Source organism: Gopherus evgoodei, chromosome 1, assembly GCF_007399415.2.
Source record: "Gopherus evgoodei ecotype Sinaloan lineage chromosome 1, rGopEvg1_v1.p, whole genome shotgun sequence".
In the NCBI taxonomy this organism is placed as follows: Eukaryota; Metazoa; Chordata; order Testudines; family Testudinidae; genus Gopherus; species Gopherus evgoodei.
The window spans coordinates 231,345,310-231,363,677 of NC_044322.1; the positions used below are offsets into that span (position 1 = coordinate 231,345,310).

An 18,368-nucleotide genomic window follows, 5' to 3' on the forward strand; every position below is an offset into this window, starting at 1 on the left:
AATGTGTTTTTTGTTAGCTGTATTTGTACTGTCAAGAAATTAACAGCTATTAGCCACTTTTTCCAGGCTGTCTCCCTCAATAACCTGGAGACAACTGAATCATCTGGGGGAAAGAAAGATTGTTATCCTTCCTGTGCTGATTTTCCTCAATGTTTTAATCACTTTCATAGACTAAGAACAAAAATATTCTCTTAAGCTTGGCTTGACTTTTTTCTGACTTTTAGAATTAAGCTGCAACTTATATCACTTAGTATATATAGTGCCATTATGATGATTTGAAAGCCCATCTCAAAGAAACGGATAACAATAGTAATCTAAATAATACTTCTTACTTCTACATACCACTTTCTCTGAGAATCCAAAAGAGATTTATTAATATTACGGCTCATCAGTTCCATAAGTCATTATTATTAACCCTGTTTCCATGGCTTGAAAAATTTACCAAATGACACCTACTAGCCTGAGCCCAATATGAAAGATTACTCTCAGACCTACAAGCAAGGTCCTAGTAAGCAGCTCCCACACCCAGCTGCTAGGAAAGTATAGAGTGCTCGAAATTCTACCAGAGGGCTTTCCCTAGGAACTTCATCTGTTTAATAACCTTCACGCAAGTAGACGTAATAAATTATGAAGTTAAAATTCAAAATGACTGCTCTGGTTGCTGGAAGGGAAAGTTACAGATATTTAAGTCGGCTTCTCTGAAGATACCATTCCAATGAGATTCACACTCCTAAATCTTAATTCCCTAAGATGAGATATGCGGAACTCCTCAAGGTCTTAACTTTTGGTCCATAAGGCGAGCAGTAGCAGGATGGAATCTAAGCCAGCACCCAACTTCTGATGGCTCTCCTGCCCATGCAACTCTCCGAGTTTAACCATTTCTCTTCTAAGTCAAGTATCAGAGGGGTAGCCATGTTAGTCTGGATCTGTAAAAGCAGCAAAGAATCCTGTGGCACCTTATAGACTAACAGATGTTTTGGAGCATGAGCTTTTGTGGGTGAATACCCACTTCGTCGGATGCATGCATCAGAGGAAATGGGTATTCACCCATGAAAGCTCATGCTCCAAAACGTCTGTTAGTCTATAAGGTGCCACAAGATTCTTTGCTGCTTCTTCTAAGTCAGTTTCTTACTGAGCTGGAGGCACAGTCTCCCTAAATAAACCACTAAATTAAAACAAAACACTGGAAACAAAAACTATTGTTTCAAGAAAAACCACAAAAGCATCAATTTCTAGAGCAATTACTCCCAAACTCTGATGGTAGTGAGCAGGTGAATAGAAAGCCTATTGGAATGTTATCTTAAGAGAAGATAAAAATAGCATCCCTCCAAGATTCTCAATTCTGGAGATAAGGTGCATGGCTCGAGTAATGTCCAAGAGAAAAATCAAATGAAAATAAAACTCCAAGAAGTAGAAACAATAAGGCCAATGCGCCAATAAGCTTTTCTGTATTTATTTTGCAAACACAGTGGAGGGAGAAAATGCTTCCTTCGCAATTCTAGATGTTATGCAGGATGCCTGAAAGAGGAGAGCAAATACAAAACATCCATAAATTTAGCTATTTTAAAAGAAACAAATGTATGACAAAGTGGATTAAGCTCATTCACTCTGTAAGATGGAGATCACACACCAGGAATAAGACTCTTCATGTAAGAAACAAGTTCAAAAGGAGTTTCATCAGCACTACATTAATATTTAATGAAAGAAAGAGCTTTTTAACATAGGCATTTGAAAAAGGATCAAGCCCTGCATGACTCTGACAATAAAAGTCTACAGAAACACTTATCTACCAGTGCACAATAGGCTGAAATAGCTGTCAAATAAATTTGGAGACACTCGGTTGAAGAATGTGGCAAGAAATCTGTATGCAATATAAGTTTGATGGGGGTTTGTCTGCACCACACCACAAACTTTTTCCAGTTGCTGTTTTAAGGCCCTCTGGTAGATGACTTTCACAAAGCCTGCAGGAATCAGCCAACTCCTCAGACACACCAAACTTAGATGTCTTAGCAGCGTCTGTAAAAGTTGAGAGAATGCTGGATCCTGCCCAGCAGGTTGTTATCCAGTTGCTTTTCTGCCTTGGTTTACACGTAGCATCAGTGCAACCCTCTGGCACTTATGACTCCATCTAATTATATTTTCCTCCTGAACCTCAACTTACACCACACAAGCATCTGAAATTGTCTACTCAATGAAAGGACCTGGAACATCATAAAGGCTTCATGACATTCTAGCAGTCGTTGTGCTGGAATCCCGACATAAGAGGCACAAAGGGGCTGGCATCAAAGCCAGAGCTTTATGTGCCAAGGAGGAAACTCCAAGGGAGCAGGTAGCACCTTTCATACAAAAAGGATTCAAACTGCTCCGAGCACTCCAGACAAGTGACGGACAACAGAAATGCCTCAAAGCTGTTATTGGAAAAATGTCAGCCTCGTAGCATACAGTAATACCATAAATCAGTTTTTAGCCCCAAGCTGGGAATATGCAGCAGCAGGAATTCCAGAAGTGGAACTGACTGAATTGCATGGATGTGATTGCAGTGAGTCAGAAGAAAGTAGTGGGTTCTCTTTCAATACCCTCTGCCTCAATCTCTTGTGTCAAGGATCCACCTCATCAGGTACATGAGAACTCAACATCAAAAATTTCAACACCGAGACCTGAAGTCTCAAATTTTGGGATATAAGAGTGATGGCACAGGGCTTTTTTACTCTCAAGGACATATCAGGAGGAAGTTAGGTTTGTGTTGATGCAGAGGGTACACACACACACTGTACTCAGCAGCTTCCCTTTTGAAGCAGTCTAGAATGATTTTGTGCCAGACTTTGGGGAGTTTCCCTACAATGCCTTGAAAAGAAGATGTTCCCCATGTTTCCTCATTACCAAAGTGGCAGATGTACTTGCTGGTTAGACTGTAAATGCAACACAGCAGTCATACTCATTCACTGCTGATCTGGTTCTACCATTCAGATATCCTTTGAACCTGCTAAATAGTGCTCTTTCTGCTTTAATGTTTGAGGAAACTGTTGAATAAAAACAATATAACCAAATACCAAAGCAACCCGTGCCAACTGGTGCTTAAGTACTTACCCACAGGCACTGATGTGATGAAGCCAACCATGGAAACATCAACAATACAAGGACATGAGTGCAAAACATCTGGGAAAAAACTGGCATCAAAATACTCTGAAATAAGCATGGAGATAGGCACCAAAGTGCTCAAAAATAGGTGCTGAAGTACAGCGACGAGAACTGAAGTGCTGAAAACTGGGCACAAAAGCACTGAAATATTGGTGCTGACCAAAACCACACTTAAGCATTGAGGCAAATTGCCAAACAATATATACTAATCTGGACTGGACTGGAAGACAGAGACATTGGAAAGAATACTCACAAGACAAGCAAAGTAGTCCACAGAGAAGAGCCGTGATTGAAGACAGAATCAAAAAGAAGTGAGAGGGAAGTTCCAAGGGCAGCAGTAAAGGTCAGACTTTGATATGTAAATGTAAGTAAAGGACTGGCAAATTCTCCCTTTAGGGACCAAAAATCATCCCCAGTGTGCTGAGATTCACTTCACTAGGAAGCCAACACTCAGAAGTGAAAATACTGGTCAGCTGAAGCATTACATAGAATTGACTTCATCTTCCTCAGCCAGAACCTCCTGATTATTCTGCCACATCTGTAGCTCTCCCCACTCCCCTTTGCCACTTCTTGCAATTTTTAGGGAAGCTCTCTGCTACTGGTAGCATTGCTAACTAGCAACAAAGTGAAATTGACATGATAGTGGCAGTTTCACTGCTACTGTGAACAGGAGCAAAACTGACCAGGATCTTGTTAGCTTCACTTTGCTGCTATGTACTGGGGTATGATAAACATCTAGCAGCAGACACATTGGCAAGTTATGTAAAAGCAGCAAAGAATCCTGTGGCACCTTATAGACTAACAGACGTTTTGGAGCATGAGCTTTCGTATGTGTGTGTGTGTACACACACACACACACACACACACCTGCCCCTGGAAATTTCCACTACATGCATCTGAGGAAGTGGGTATTCACCCATGAAAGCTCATGCTCCAAAACGTCTGTTAGTCTATAAGGTGCCACAGGATTCTTTGCTGCTTTTACAGATCCAGACTAACATGGCTAACCCTCTGATAATTGGCAAGTTATGGTCCTCTACCTTAAGCTCTAGAAATCTACTTCTTTAACACATACAAAGTCTTCATAAATTGATGGCTTTAGCATCTGACATCCTACTCACCATGTGGCAGGAAAGTTCCCTATTTGCCAAAGTAGATTTTTTTTTTACTCATTTAGCTCCACCCTTTCCACCAATAGAGAAATTGATGCCTCAAGGCCACTGAAATAATATTTCAAGGAGACAGACACACTGTCAGCCATCAGTAATCTGAACTGGGAGGAAGAAGGACTCATTACCACAGTATCTGGGCACCTCACAGCCTTTAACATGAATCCTCACAATACGCCCGTGAAGTACATACAATTATCCCCACTTTACAGAGAGGGAACATAGGCACAGAAAGACAAAGGGACTCATACCAGGTGACACAGGAAAGTCTGTGACAGAGCAGGAAATTAAACCTAGGTCTCCCGATTCCCAGGCTAACATTGTAACCACTCGACCACACTGAGAAATATTAATTTTAAGGCACAGGGTATGAAGGATTTTGCAGTTCCAGTGAAATACTGTCAACCTCATTGGGTAATCTCTCTTCCTCCATGTGGTCTGTGAGAACCAGTTGCGTGCATGCCCTGGCGTGAGGCCCTTGGCAGCAGCACCAGTAGGTAGGAGTGCACCATCCCCTCACAGAAATGGACAGGAACAGGAGACCAGCCCTTATGAGGCCACCCCCTGCAACAGCAGCGAGGCTCTTGCCCTGCGGTTGTCTCCCCAACCCCTGCCCCAGGTGTGGGAGAGGAAGGGGGCCTGTGTCTTGGGGTATCTCACACCCTCTTCAGGCTCAGCCAGGCTGTTCAGGGAGCTGCTGGACTCTCCCACTGAAGCGCCGGGCAAACTGAACTCATCAGAGACAACCCAGAGGGCGAACAGGTTCCCAGCAGGGTCTGGCCTCACCCGCGCCCGCCCAAGAAACAACCCTCCCCCTACCTTCGAAGCCACTGAAACCGTTGGTGTTTAGAACGTTCCCTACGTTCTATTACCTGTCGCCGACGGTGGTTCACTCCAGTTGCCCCCCCTCCCCCTGTCCTGGGCCGGGCGTACGTGTCTGCGTGTGTACGTCACTACTCCGCACGGCAGCCACCTCCCCGGGAAATACCGCCCCTCCCTCTCACGCGGGCAACCCGCTCTCACACTTAGTCACGCACGGGCAGGACAGCGTCTCACCCGGATGTGGCTTTCACGCTGCTCCGCCTTCTGCCGGTCACGTGGTGTTGGGAGTGAGGCTCCCGGTCCTGCGCGCGTTCTGAGCCGGTGGGAGCGCGCGGGCCTAGGGAAGCGGCGGGCTGTGCCCGGGGCACGCGGACAGCCCCCCCCACTCCCCGTTTCCCCGGGCGCCGTCTGCTGGTGATAGGCAGCCGCTGCCTGCGGGGTTCGGTCGACGCCTTGGCGCCTCCAAGGAGGCTGCCCACGAGGCCGGTGGGATGCGGGCACCGGCGTGAGGCTCACGCCACTCGTGTTCCCTGGAACCTCCCGCAGCTGTGATAGCGCGAGACACGCCGCCTCCCTGCGGGGCAGCGCACTTATCCCCGGCGCAGCGCTGCGGGCCCAGCCAAAGCACGTGACTCGGGAGATGACTTGGATGAACACCCATGTCATGTCCCTCCCCAGCCCGCGATGTGCTGGTCAGCAGTGGGGTTGACGGGGGGGCAGAGGGAGAGGGGACACAAGACAATTGTATCTGATACCTGGGAACAGCTGTCATGGTGGTGTGAATAAAGTGAAGGGGGGGTAGCAATGATGCACCAAAATTCTCTTGAAGGGCCTGGTTCTGAGGTGCAGGGGGCCACTGGCTGTGGATACAACAAGGGCTGGGGCTTCAGGTAGCAGCCAAAGTTGTCAATAGTTCTGCCTTTCATGAGCTCTGCCAACCAGCACTCTTGGCAGAAAGGCTATAGGCAGTTGCAGAAAAGGGGTCAAGGACCAACCCACCCTGGAAAAGGGGTGATCTAAAGAATCATGCCACAGTGGCTGCAAGGCATAGATATAGGTCCATTAACTTCTTACTTTTTTGTCCATTTAAATAATTGTTTTGTTTCATTATATTACATTTACTTTAATAATTTACAGCAGCTGACAATAGAATAAAAAAGTATAAATCTCGCTTTATCTATACCACATTTTATTGAACATTCATTTTTCCATGAGATAGTTACCCCTCCTTGCCGTAGTGAACCATCCTAGAATACCCCAAACAGTACCTTAGGATTCTCCCCTTGAAATTAACCCAGTACTGCATCCCTCAAATAACTCCCACTTCTCCATCCACACTCAGTTACACAAGTCCCATGGGACATCCCAACTGTTCCAACCCATAGGGGGCTTCCTTTTCCAGCACGCCCTCGCTGCCCTCCATCAGTCCTCTATAGCCCCAAGAAACCCCCATCTGTCCTGATATTTCACCCCTAAAGCCCTCCTTAGCCCCAGAGACCCCCTTCCTTACTGGCTTAAATATTTTGCTTCTCCCATTGAACCTCAGTGTTCCAGCCCTCACATTAGTCCCAGAAATCTTTCCCTTATTGCACCAAACTAACAAAAATCCCTATTTTAAAATACTGTTATGTACGTTTCTAACTGAATTCCACTTTCTGTCCAAATACGTTTAGATACAAATCACAAGTAGAAAATTGATCTAGCAAATAAATGCATTCATTCAAGCTCACCAAGAAGCAAAGCATCTCATACAGCAAGGTCCCCCTTAATTAATTGAAATTCATCTCAAAATGGCCATCTCTGCTTTTAATCTCCACAGCAAAAATAAACAGTTCATATCACACACTTTAACTGAAGGTGAAATGGGACTGTTAGGCTCTCACCCAGGACTGAGCATTTGTGGTTAAGACAAGGGAGAAACTCTCCTTCCCCAGGTTCACCCAGCACTCCCCTTTAGAAGAAGCAAGCAATCCTTATCATAGGACTGGAAGGCACCTTGAGAGATCTTCTAATCCAATCCCCTACACTCAAGGCAGGACTAAGTATTATCTAGACTATCCCTGACAGGTGTTTGTCATAGGAGATTTTTAAAAGCAGGTTAAACAGAGAGTCCACAGTCTCCCTGGGCAATTTATTCCAGTGCTTAACCACGCTGGCCATTAGGCAGTTTTCCTCATGTCTAACCTAAACTGCCCTTGCTGGAATTTAGGACAAATGCTTCTTGTCCTAGCCTCAGAGGTTAAAGAGAACCATTTTTCTTCCTCTTCCTTGAAACAATCTTTTAAATACTTGAAAACTTATCAAGGCCCCCCTTCGTCTTCTCTTCTCCAGACTTATGACAGTGCTTTCCCTGTATAGATTGTCATGCACCCCTGTGGGCTCAGTGCTCACTGAAACCCTCAGCACCCAGTCAAATGGCTAGTAAAAGTGGCAAGTAGAAGATGAGTTCCCAAAGGTGCCATTACTGTCGCTGACCTTCCTGTAGTCAATTTTAAACCACTTGACTTGATCTCTGTACTGATTGGCAGTCTGGAAGATCCTCAGCATCTCAGTTTTGTTTAAAATGTCTTTGTACACATTATCATTTCTTGCACTCTTACTGAAGTCAGATGTCTTGCTCACCTTGCACCAGATATTTATCAGAATTCAGTTGTGTTCCTATGGCCAGTTACCAGAATGCCTGATGCAAAGGTTCTTCCTATTTGTGGCCATAGCTGACACAGAATGTTAAATATGCTTCCAGATGACCAGTCAGTGTGGAAAGCAAGAGTTAAATGCAGCTGCTTGGCATTTGAGCTATATTTGAAAAAGGGGAGGGGGATTGCATCTAGTTTCTAAGAATTGATTGGGAAGTTTTGGGGTAGAAGAGCTGAGAAACACAGGCCTAAAGGATTTTGGGGTAGTGCTGGTGGAATCTCTGGATACAAGTCTGGGGATCGAGGCTTGATCCACATGCACACTGCAAAATGACAGGGCTTGGACCTGAGTCCCAAGGGGACTCAGCTCACCCCCCACCCAATCCCATTTGGGTCCTAGGACCCAGCTCCTGAGGGCTTGTTGGCCCAAGTAGATTTGTGTGTGGATAGTAGGTCATGTTGGGTTCAAACCTGAATCTGAGTCCAAGTTTACAGTGTAGTGCAGATGTACCCTGTATGCCTTCTCTAGGCAGTGCTTGGAGGTCAGACTTCACTGCCCCTCTTCCCAAATGACACTTCCTTCAGTTGGTTGTGTCAGAGTGGCAATGCCTCATAAGCAAGGACAGACTGGTACATCCTGTCACAGAATCACTCACAATTTTCTAATCTTAATGTACATTAAGCTCTATAATTGCTTAAAACTTTGTGTACAAGTGTAGCCTTCTAGCAACCCAAAAGTACCAAGTTTAGTGTAAAGGCTGTGTTTAGTTGCAAATCAATGTTTTAATGTTTACCAGTCAATGAGTATCAACTGTTCTTTAGAAACCTAACTGAAGTACATATGCAAAATTAAATTAAAATCTATGATTTAAATCAAGGTTTCCTGCTTGATTATTTAAATCATTTTGATTTAAATCAATCCATCCCACTTACAGAACTATTCAGTCCTGGGTGACCAGTTCAACTCTGGCCTAGAATGGAATAAGCAAAAATAATTACTAGATAACTGCTGTGACATGGCCTCAGATGTGAGCTGTACTTTCTGTCCATAAGTGCTTTGCAACATGAAGACCTTGAGGTGGTCCTTTCCAGGTCAACCCAAGGACACCTCTTACTCTGTTCACCCCTTGTACACTATTGCAATAATATTTTTTTACAAAGTATGCTTTGTGAGATATTATTTGAGAACTCATAATTAGCTGATTATTATTGTCCTGGTAAAATGAGTGTGCCAACATTGTATGTAAAGTATAAGATTCCAACCTGAGGAGTTGCCAAACCATGTCCACAGAGACAAGGGGCAAGCTGAAGCCTCAGCCAGGTATAAACAAGGTCAAATGAACCATCACCTACTCAGTGGCTATTCATTCAGCAGAAAAGGAACAGCAGTAAAAAACAAACAAACAAACAAAAAAACTTCATTTTAGCAAGGGAACACCATGGGGTTTCCATCCACACAGTCTGCCTGTCACCATGTTGCCTGCCTGAAGAGGCTTCTCAAAGGAGGAAAAGGACTATAAAAAGGAAGGGCACCCCAAATATTCCTGTCTTTACTTTTTCTTTATGGCATTCACAACACCTGACAAAAGAAGCACTGTTGGACTGGGGGAGGGAGCCTCACTGAAAGAAGTTCAGCCAGTAGTAGTGCTGAAACATGGTGAGGGAGACTTTGCTTTGAATCTACCTTAGTTGGTTAAGTTGGGCACTAGTTGCATTTTACTTTTATTTTTCTTGTAACCAGTTCTGACTTTTATGCCTCATTACATGTGTTCACTTTGTGACATAGCAGTCTATATAGTTTTATAAAAATATGCTAATGAGTGAATATAATGTAACTGGAATATGCTTCATGCAAAAGGTCTCTTGTAAGGTATCATTACAAAGCTTATCCTATTTGTATAAATGTATCACTCTTGTATCTGAAATTAGAAATGTAACTCTGAGGGCCTATTGTAATTATGCGAGGTGTGGGCCATTAATGGTGGTTTGGAATCTTGATGACTCCCATTAACCAGGACAATTGTCTGCAGATGGCTGTGTTTGCCTGTAAATTTTCTTGTATACATGTGCGTGGGCAATGAAGGCTTGCAGTGACATGTGATCATGTCACCTGAACTGGAATCCATCTTTAACCTGATGTCTTTCCATTGAGAAGGAGTGGGTAGGAACACACAGAGGGACAAAGGATTGCCGCCTTATGCAAAAGATATATAAAGGGATGGAACAGAACAAAGGGAGAGGAGCCATCATGAAGAATCCCCTAGCTACCATCTGAGTTGGAACAGGAACTGTGCCAGGGGAAAGAATTGTGCCCAGGCCTGGAAGGTGTCCAGTCTGGGGGGGGAAAAAACTTACTAAAGCGTCTGAGGGTGAGATTATCTGTATTCAGTTTGATTAGACATAGATTTGCACATTTAATTTTATTTTGCTTGGTAACTTACTTTGTTCTGTCTGTTACTACTTGGAACCACTTAAATCCTACTTTCTGTATTTAATAAAATAATTTTACTTATTAATTAGCTCAGAGTATGTATGAATACCTGGGGGAGCAAACAACTGTGCATATCTCCCTATCACTGTTAAAGAGGGCGAACAATTTATGAGTTTACCCTGCGTAAGCTTTATACAGGGTAAAACGGATTTATTTGGGTTTGGACCCCATTGGGAGTTGGGCATCTGACTGCTAAAGACAGGAACACTTCTGTTAGCTGCTTTCAGGTAAACCTGAAGCTTTGGGGCAGACCCTGGGTCTTTGTTGGAGCAGATGGGAGTGTTTGGCTCAGCAAGACAGGGTGCTGGGGTCCCGAGCTGGCAGGGAAAGCAGGAACAGAAGTAGTCTTGGCACATCAGTTGGCAGCTCCCAAAGGGTTACTGTGACCAACCCTCCACCCACTTAAAATGTGTGTAGTTAATAAACTTGTTTCGTTGTTTTATCTAATCCAGTGTGTTCGAATTGAAGTGTTTAGGAAACTCCATTTGGATTAGCAAGGTGTGCATATCATTTTTATTATCAAATGACAAACTTTATGTAAGGATGTATTGTCCGTGGAAAGGCTGGGCAGTACAAGATACCCCAACATTCCCCAGTCCCAGATGTGACCCTGCAGAGGAATTCAAGAGTGGCTGGCTGCAGCACTTTCACAATATAACTGGAAGTGACTGCACGCTGCAGGCTGTTAGTGAGCAGACCAGGAGTGATGGCTACAGCTGCAAAGCAGTGAATAGGCATCCAGGTTAGAGGACAGGGAGATACAACTAACTCATAAATCTGGATCTTACCCTGGGTATGTCACAGTTACTATTCTCTAGGTAAACTGAAGAAGACATTAATTAAGACTGTCAACCTGGCCTCTTTGTAAAGCTCAAAAATTCACTTTAAAAAAAAGTGTTTGGGTTAATGTTGCAAACTATTTTTCAGATGGATTAAAAGTAAAGTTCTATTATTGGCTGATAAGCAATAATGTTTAGGGTAAGTACAGTATACTTAGAAGTATAAAGTCTGTTGGGTTTTGCATCTTTACAAATGTGTTATTTTATTTCTTTAGCAGTTACCATGTTTTTGCAGATGGAATAAGCAAGTTCTAGGCAAAAGTCTGAGAAAAAGTAGCTACTACCAAGCAAAATTAGAGTTGCACTTACATTTTAAAGCAATAGTTTAACTTTTGGTGCATCACAAAATTTTGTATTTTTCATATCTGAAAACTTAGTAGAACTCAGTTTCTTTAGTCTATTTGCAAAAAGAACAGGAGTACTTGTGGCACCTTAGAGACTAACACATTTATTTGAGGATAAGCTTTTGTGGGCTACAGCCCACTTCAGACGCATAGACTGGAACATACAGCAAGAAGATATTTATACATACAGAGAGCATGAAAAAGTGGAAGTAGCCATATCAACTGTTAAGAGGCCAACCAATTGAGATGAGCTATCATCAGCAGGAGAAAAAAAACTAAGTGATAATCAAGATGACCCATAGAAGGTGTGAGAATACTTAACATAGGGAAATAGATTCAATTAGTGTAATGGCCCAACCCATTCTGAGTCTCTGTTGAAACTTAAGCTAATTGTATCTAATTTGCATATTAATTCAAGTTCTCTTTGGAGTCTGTTCTTGAATTTTTTGTTGTAAAATTGCCATCTTCAAGTCTGTCACTGACTGATTAGATAGGTTGAAGTGTTCTCCCACTTGTTTTTGAATGTTATGATTCCTAATGTCAAATTTGTGTCCATTTATTCTTTTGCGTAGAGACTGTCCAGTTTGCCAATGTATATGGCAGAGGGGCATTGCTGGCACATGACAGCATATAGCACGTTGGTAGATGTGCAGGTGAATGAGCCCCTGATGGCATGCTGAAGATCTGCAAAAAAAAAAAAAAAGTCCTGCTTATTACAATTGAAAAACAAACACTTTCCAGACTGTCCAAGACCTAAATGAAAAACTTTGTTGTGAAGATGTTTTAGGCTGTATTTTATGGGAAAGGGCCTACATCAGGACTTTGTACAGCAGAGAATAATGCAATCATTTTTGTTTTATATATTACATTTCTAGCTCTGATGACATTTCATTCGTGTTGCTGTAGGAAATTTCTTGTATGTCAATGCTGCATCAGGAAAAACAACAAGGAGTCCTTGTGGCACCTTGCCCAAATGTGCTAGTCTCTAAGGTGCCACAAGGACTCCTCATTGTTTTTGCTGCTACAGACTAACATGGCTACAACTCTGAAACCTGTCACTATGCATGGCAATGAATTTAGCCGTATGAAGTGGAAATCCATCAACTTCATGAAAAAACTTGTGCAGATACAGACAGAAATCATCTTCCTTTCCAAATGCAAAGAGATGGACATCATACCAAAAAGGACTGAAGGTAAAAAATCTATTACAATCAACATACCTCACAGACTATGGTGAGAGATTGTGCCACACACTCTCAAATAAACTGCAGAACCACCTGATTGACATGCTATACAGCAAATGGGAAGATCAAGAATGAGCTCTCAAAACTGGAAACAATCTTCCACACAAACTTCCTCGTGGCTGGACTTCACAAAAACTAGAAAAGCCATTACAACACACACTTTGCTTCTCTACAGAGGAAAAAGGACACTAAACTATCTAAACTCCTCATGCCACAACAGTGGTCCTCTTAACTCACCCAACAATATTGTTAATCTATCCAGCTATACTCTTGGCTACGAAGAAGAGTCTGTCCTATCTTGGGGCCTCTCCTGCCTCACCTCCCCCATGAACATGACACAGTTCCGCAGTGACCTAAATTCCTACTTTTGACATCTCCGACTTAGTATTTCCAATAAACCACTGAACAGCACACTAACCCACAGAAACCTTCCTACCAATGCTACAAAAAGAAGGATTCTACATGGACACCTCCTGAAGGTCAAAACAATAGACTGGACTTCTACATAGAGTGGTTCCGTCAACGTGCATGGGCTGAAATTGTGGAAAAGCAGCATCACTTGCCCCATAACCTCAGCCATGCAGAACACAATGCCATCCACAGCCTCAGAAACAACTCTGACAACATAATAAAAAAAAGGCTGACAAAGGAGGTGCTGTAGTCATCATGAACAGGTCGGAATATGAACGAGAGGCTGCTAGGCAACTCTCTGACATCACATTCTACAGGCCATTACCCTCTGATCCCACTGAGAGTTACCAAAAGAAACTACACCATCTGGTCAAGAAACTCCCTGAAAAAGCACAGGAACAAAATCTACACAGACACACCCATAGAGCCCCAACCAAGGGTATTCGATCTGCTACCCAAGATCCATAAACCTGGAAATCCTGGACGCCCCATCATCTCAGGCATTGGCACCCTGACAACAGGGATTGTCTGGCTATGTAAACTCTCTCTTCTCAGGCCCCATGCTACCAGCACTCCCAGCTATCTTCGAGACATGACTGACTTCTCGAGGAAACTACTGTCTATTGGTGATCTTCCAGAAAACACCATCCTAGCCACTATGGATGTATAATCTCTCTACAACAACATTCCACACAAAGATGGACTACATGCCATCAGGAACAGCATCCCTGATAATGTCACAGCAAACCTGGTGGCTGAACTTTGTCCCCAAATCTGAAATAGTTGTGAGTGTGGACAATTTATATCTTCAAGTCAGCGGAACTGCTACGGTTACCCGCATGGCCCCACAGTATGCTAATATTTTTATCGCTGACTTACAACAATGCTTCCTCAGCTCTCATCCCCTAATGCCCCTACTCTGCTTGCGCTACATTGATGACATCTTCATCATCTGTACCTGTGGGAAGGAGGCCCTTAAGGAATTCCACCAGGATTTCAACATTTCCACTCCACCATCAACCTCAGCCTGGACCAGTCCACACAAAAAATCCACTGCCTAGACCAGGGGTGAACAACCTACGGCACACGTGCCAAAAGGTGGCACGCGAGCAATATTTTGACTGCATGCAGCACGGGCTGAACCACTCAGCCTGCCGTCGCTTAGCCCGTCGCCGCTCTGGGGTTCCCATTGCTGGCCCCTTGCCAGCCGGGGTCCCGCCGCCGGTCCCACTTAGTGCCTGCTGCTGGCCTGGGTGAAGGATCCCCAGGCTGGCAGCGGGCTGAGACCCCAGCTGGCAGTGGAAACCCCAGAGTGGTGGCAGACTGAGCCACTCAGTCACTGCTCTGGGGTTCCAGCTGCTGGTCCCTTGCCAGCCAGGGTTGCCACTGCAGCCCCACTCACCTTGCTTCCAGTTGGAAGTTCCTGTCTGGCAGGAGGCCTGCACTGGGTCAGGCATCTGGCCTTACTTAGCCCTACCAGCGCCACCAGCTCCACTCACTTCAGCTGCCGATCTGGGGTTCCAGCTGCTGACCTCCAGCCAGCCAGGATCTAGATCTGCAGCCTTGCTCAGCCTGCTTTCTGACCTGGAGTACCAGCAGGCCACCCTGGGCTCTGCTCCTGGCCTTAGATCAGTGCTTTGCAGCATCCCCAGCCTGGGACATTGAGGGTTGCACATGAGGCAAGAGGGAGTGCAGTTCAGCACAAACCCGCCCCCTCCCCCAATCTTAAAATTGCTTATATCAGACCACACTGCGTTTGACATTGTGCCTGTCTTCTATTGCCATTTTTTTTCCCCACTGAGAGTTGACGGGAACATTTGACAATATGGCAGCTCCTAAGAAAGCAAAGCTAGATGTCCGATCATTTCGGCCTGCTTGGACAGGCACATTTGGATTTATTGAAAAGAAGGACCGTGCTATTTGTGCTTTCTGTTATGAAAGTGCTGTTTGTCGCACATCAAGTGTTCGATGACATTTTGAAACGAAGCATGAGAAAACCTCTCTTGATGAAGCAGGCAAGACTGAATCAAAAAGGCAGGAGCAGCTATGAGAAGCAAAGCAGTGTTTTTAAAAGCTTAACTGTAAGTAAAAAGCTACAGAAGGAAGTTACAAGACTGCACAGTGCATTACAAAAAACTGAAAGCAATTTACAGATGGGAAGTTTTTCTCAGCAGTTCGGAGATTTTGTTCAATGATTTGCCAAATAAAGATACAATCATATCTAGAATAAAAGAACTACCTATCTCTGCCAGAACAGTTGAGAGACGCATAAGTGAAATGGCAGAAAACATCAAGGAAAAGCAGACAACTGCATTGAAAGACACAGTAGCGTTTAGTGTTGCAGTTGATGAGAGCGTGGATACAAACAACATTCCACGTTTGGCAGTTGCTGCAAGATATTGTGCTTCCGATGAAATCCAAAAGGAACTTTGTTGCCTAAAACCCCTGCATGGCACAACAAAGAGAGAAGATATAGTGGAAAATTTTGTAAACCATTTTGAAGAACGAGGAGTTCACATCAGAAAAATATTGTGTGTGACAGCAGATTGTGCTCCTGCCAGGGTCGGAAAACAGAAGGGATTTGTAAAGTTACTTGAAGATCAAATTAGCCATCTGACAGTCAAATTTCACTGCATCATCCATCAAGAAAACCTGTGTGCTAAAAATTTCTAATTCAGAGCTTAATAATGTGATAGAGTGGTGCGAATTGTGAATTTCCTTGTTGCTCCATCTGCTTTCACTCACAGATAGTTTCAAGCACTGCTAGAGGAGATGGACAGTGTTTATAACGACATTCCACTTCACAGCAACATTCAGTGGCTAAGTCATGGCAAGGTTTTGGTGCATTTTGTAAACTGTTTTGATGCAATCAAGACTTTTTTGTCAGAAAAAGAACAAAACTACCCCGAACTGGATGATGATAAATGGCTGTGTAAGCTCATGTTTCTAACTGACATCACCGCTCACCTAAACAAACTCAACCTCTGTCTCCAGGGTCAGGGAAAAACAGTTCTGGATCTTTTTGAAGCCTAGAAAGCATTTGTTGTAAAACTGGCAGTTTTTTCTCAGGATATTCGAACTTCGACTTCCCGCTACTTCCAACACATAAAAGAGCTATCAACATGTTGCACTGTCAGTGTTGATGAGATTGGCATGTACATGCAAGAACTGGAATCAGAATTTTCTTACCGATTTCAAGATTTCCAGTGATTTGGCCCAATGCTTTCTTTTCTAATTAAACCTGAAAAGTTAACGAAAGCCACTTGGATTTTGTCTGTATTTCAGGGGATGGGTGTTGAAGATTTCAAAATGCAGCTCATTCAGTTAAAAAGCTCAGAATTGCGGGCATCAAAGTTTGTGGATCTGCGGAGCGCACTTGAAGCTACCAAGAGAGATCATGGGGCCTCTATTTTGACCTACTGGACATCCCTTCCAGTGAAATTTAGTTGTTTGAAGAAAATTGCGTTTGCAATGTTTTCAGCATTTGGATCCACATACCTGTGTGAATAGATATTTTCACACATGAAATCTGTCCCTCTCTGAGCTGGTTAACAACTGATCACTCAGAAGCCTGTGTGCAGCTTAAAGTATCCAAATACGTGTCAGACATTTGAAAACTCAGCAAGGAAAAGCAAGGGTAAGGATCACACTAAACTGATAAGATCTGCATTTTAATTTAAATTTTAAATACAGCTTCTGAAACATTTTGAAAACCTTGTTTACTTTATATATAACCAAACTACTGTTATATGTAATAGACTTAGAGAGACCTTCTAAAAAACATTAGAATGTATTACTGGCATGCGAAGCCTTAAATTAGATTGTATACATGAAGAAGACTTGGCACACCACTTCTGAAAGGTTGCCGACCCCTGGCCTAGATACTACAGTGCAAATGAGCGATGGTCCCATAAGCACCACCCTATTCCGGAAACCTACTGACCACTATACTTACCTATATGCCTCCAGCTTTCATCCAGACCACATCAGACAATCCATTGTCTACAGCCAAGCTCTAAGATACAACCGCATTTGCTCCAGTCCCTCACATTGAGACAAACACCTACCGGATCTCTATCAAGTGTTCTTAAAACTACAGTACCCACCTGGTGAAGTGAAGAAACAGATTGACAGAGCCAGAAGGGTACCCAGAAGTCACCTACTACAGGACAGGTTCGACAAAGGAAGTAACAGAAAGCCATTAGCTGTCATGAACAGTCCCCAACTAAAACCTCTCCAGCGCATCAAGGATCTACAACCTATCCTGAAGGACGATCCCTCACTCACAGAACTTGGGAGACAGGCCAGTCACTTACAGACAGCCTCCCAACCTGAAGGAAATACTCACCAGCAACTACACACCATACAACAGAAACACCAAGCCAGGAACCAAACCCTGCAACAAACGCCGATGCCAACTCTGTACACATATCTATTCAAGTGACACAATTGTAGGACCTAACCATATCAGCCACGCCATCAGGGGCTCGTTCACCTGCACATTTATCAATGTGATATATGCCATCATGTTCTAGCAGTGCCCCTCTGCCATGTACATTGGCCAAACTGGACAGTCTCTACATAAAAGAATAAATGAACACAAATCTGACATCAGGAATCGTAACAAAAAAAAACAGTAGAACACTTCAATCTCTCTGGACACTCAATAACAGACTTAAAAGTGGCAGTTCAACAGAAAATACTTCAGAAACAGATTCCAACGAGAAACTGCAGAACTGGAATTAATTTACAAACTGGGCACCATCAAATTAGACCTGAATAATGGGTGGGTAACTACAAAAACTAATTTCCTCCTGCTGATACTCACACCTTGTCAACTGTTTGAAATGGGCCACCTTGATTACATTGAACTCATTAGCACTAAAGTGATTTTCTCCTCCCTTCTTATCACCTGTTGAGAATAGCCTACTTCCACCTTAATTGAATTGGCTCATTAGTACTGACCCCCCACTTGGTAAGGCGACTCCCATCTTTTCATATGCTGTGTATTTATACCTCCCTACTGTTTTTTTTCCCCACTCCATGCATCTGATGAAGTGGGTTTTAGCCCACAAAAGCTTATGCCCAAATAAATTTGTTAGTCTCCAAGATGTCACAAGGACTTCTTGTTGTTTTTGCTGATACAGACTGATAAGGTGGCTGCAAGACAATAAAGTATTTCCATTCCATATTTTGAAGCATCTAGAAACAATGAGGGGTATGAGGGTAATCCGCTTTATTAAAGATTACTACACTCTTAGTAGATGTAAGATC

General features: G+C 43.5%; 1 protein-coding gene across 2 annotated transcripts in view; it reads right to left on the reverse strand.

Moving 5' to 3' along the window:
- CCDC91 (coiled-coil domain containing 91) overlaps positions 1-5,332 on the reverse strand; it is a 336,190-nt gene extending 330,858 nt beyond the window's left edge. The window contains exon 1 of one of the 2 annotated variants that reach the window (XM_030539070.1): positions 5,180-5,332. The gene's annotated coding sequence lies outside the window, so the exon portion shown is untranslated. Of the gene's footprint in view, positions 1-5,126 lie in introns of both variants that reach the window. The other variant, XM_030539062.1, reaches the window with a different exon arrangement.
- Between the last annotated feature and the right edge of the window lie 13,036 nt (positions 5,333-18,368).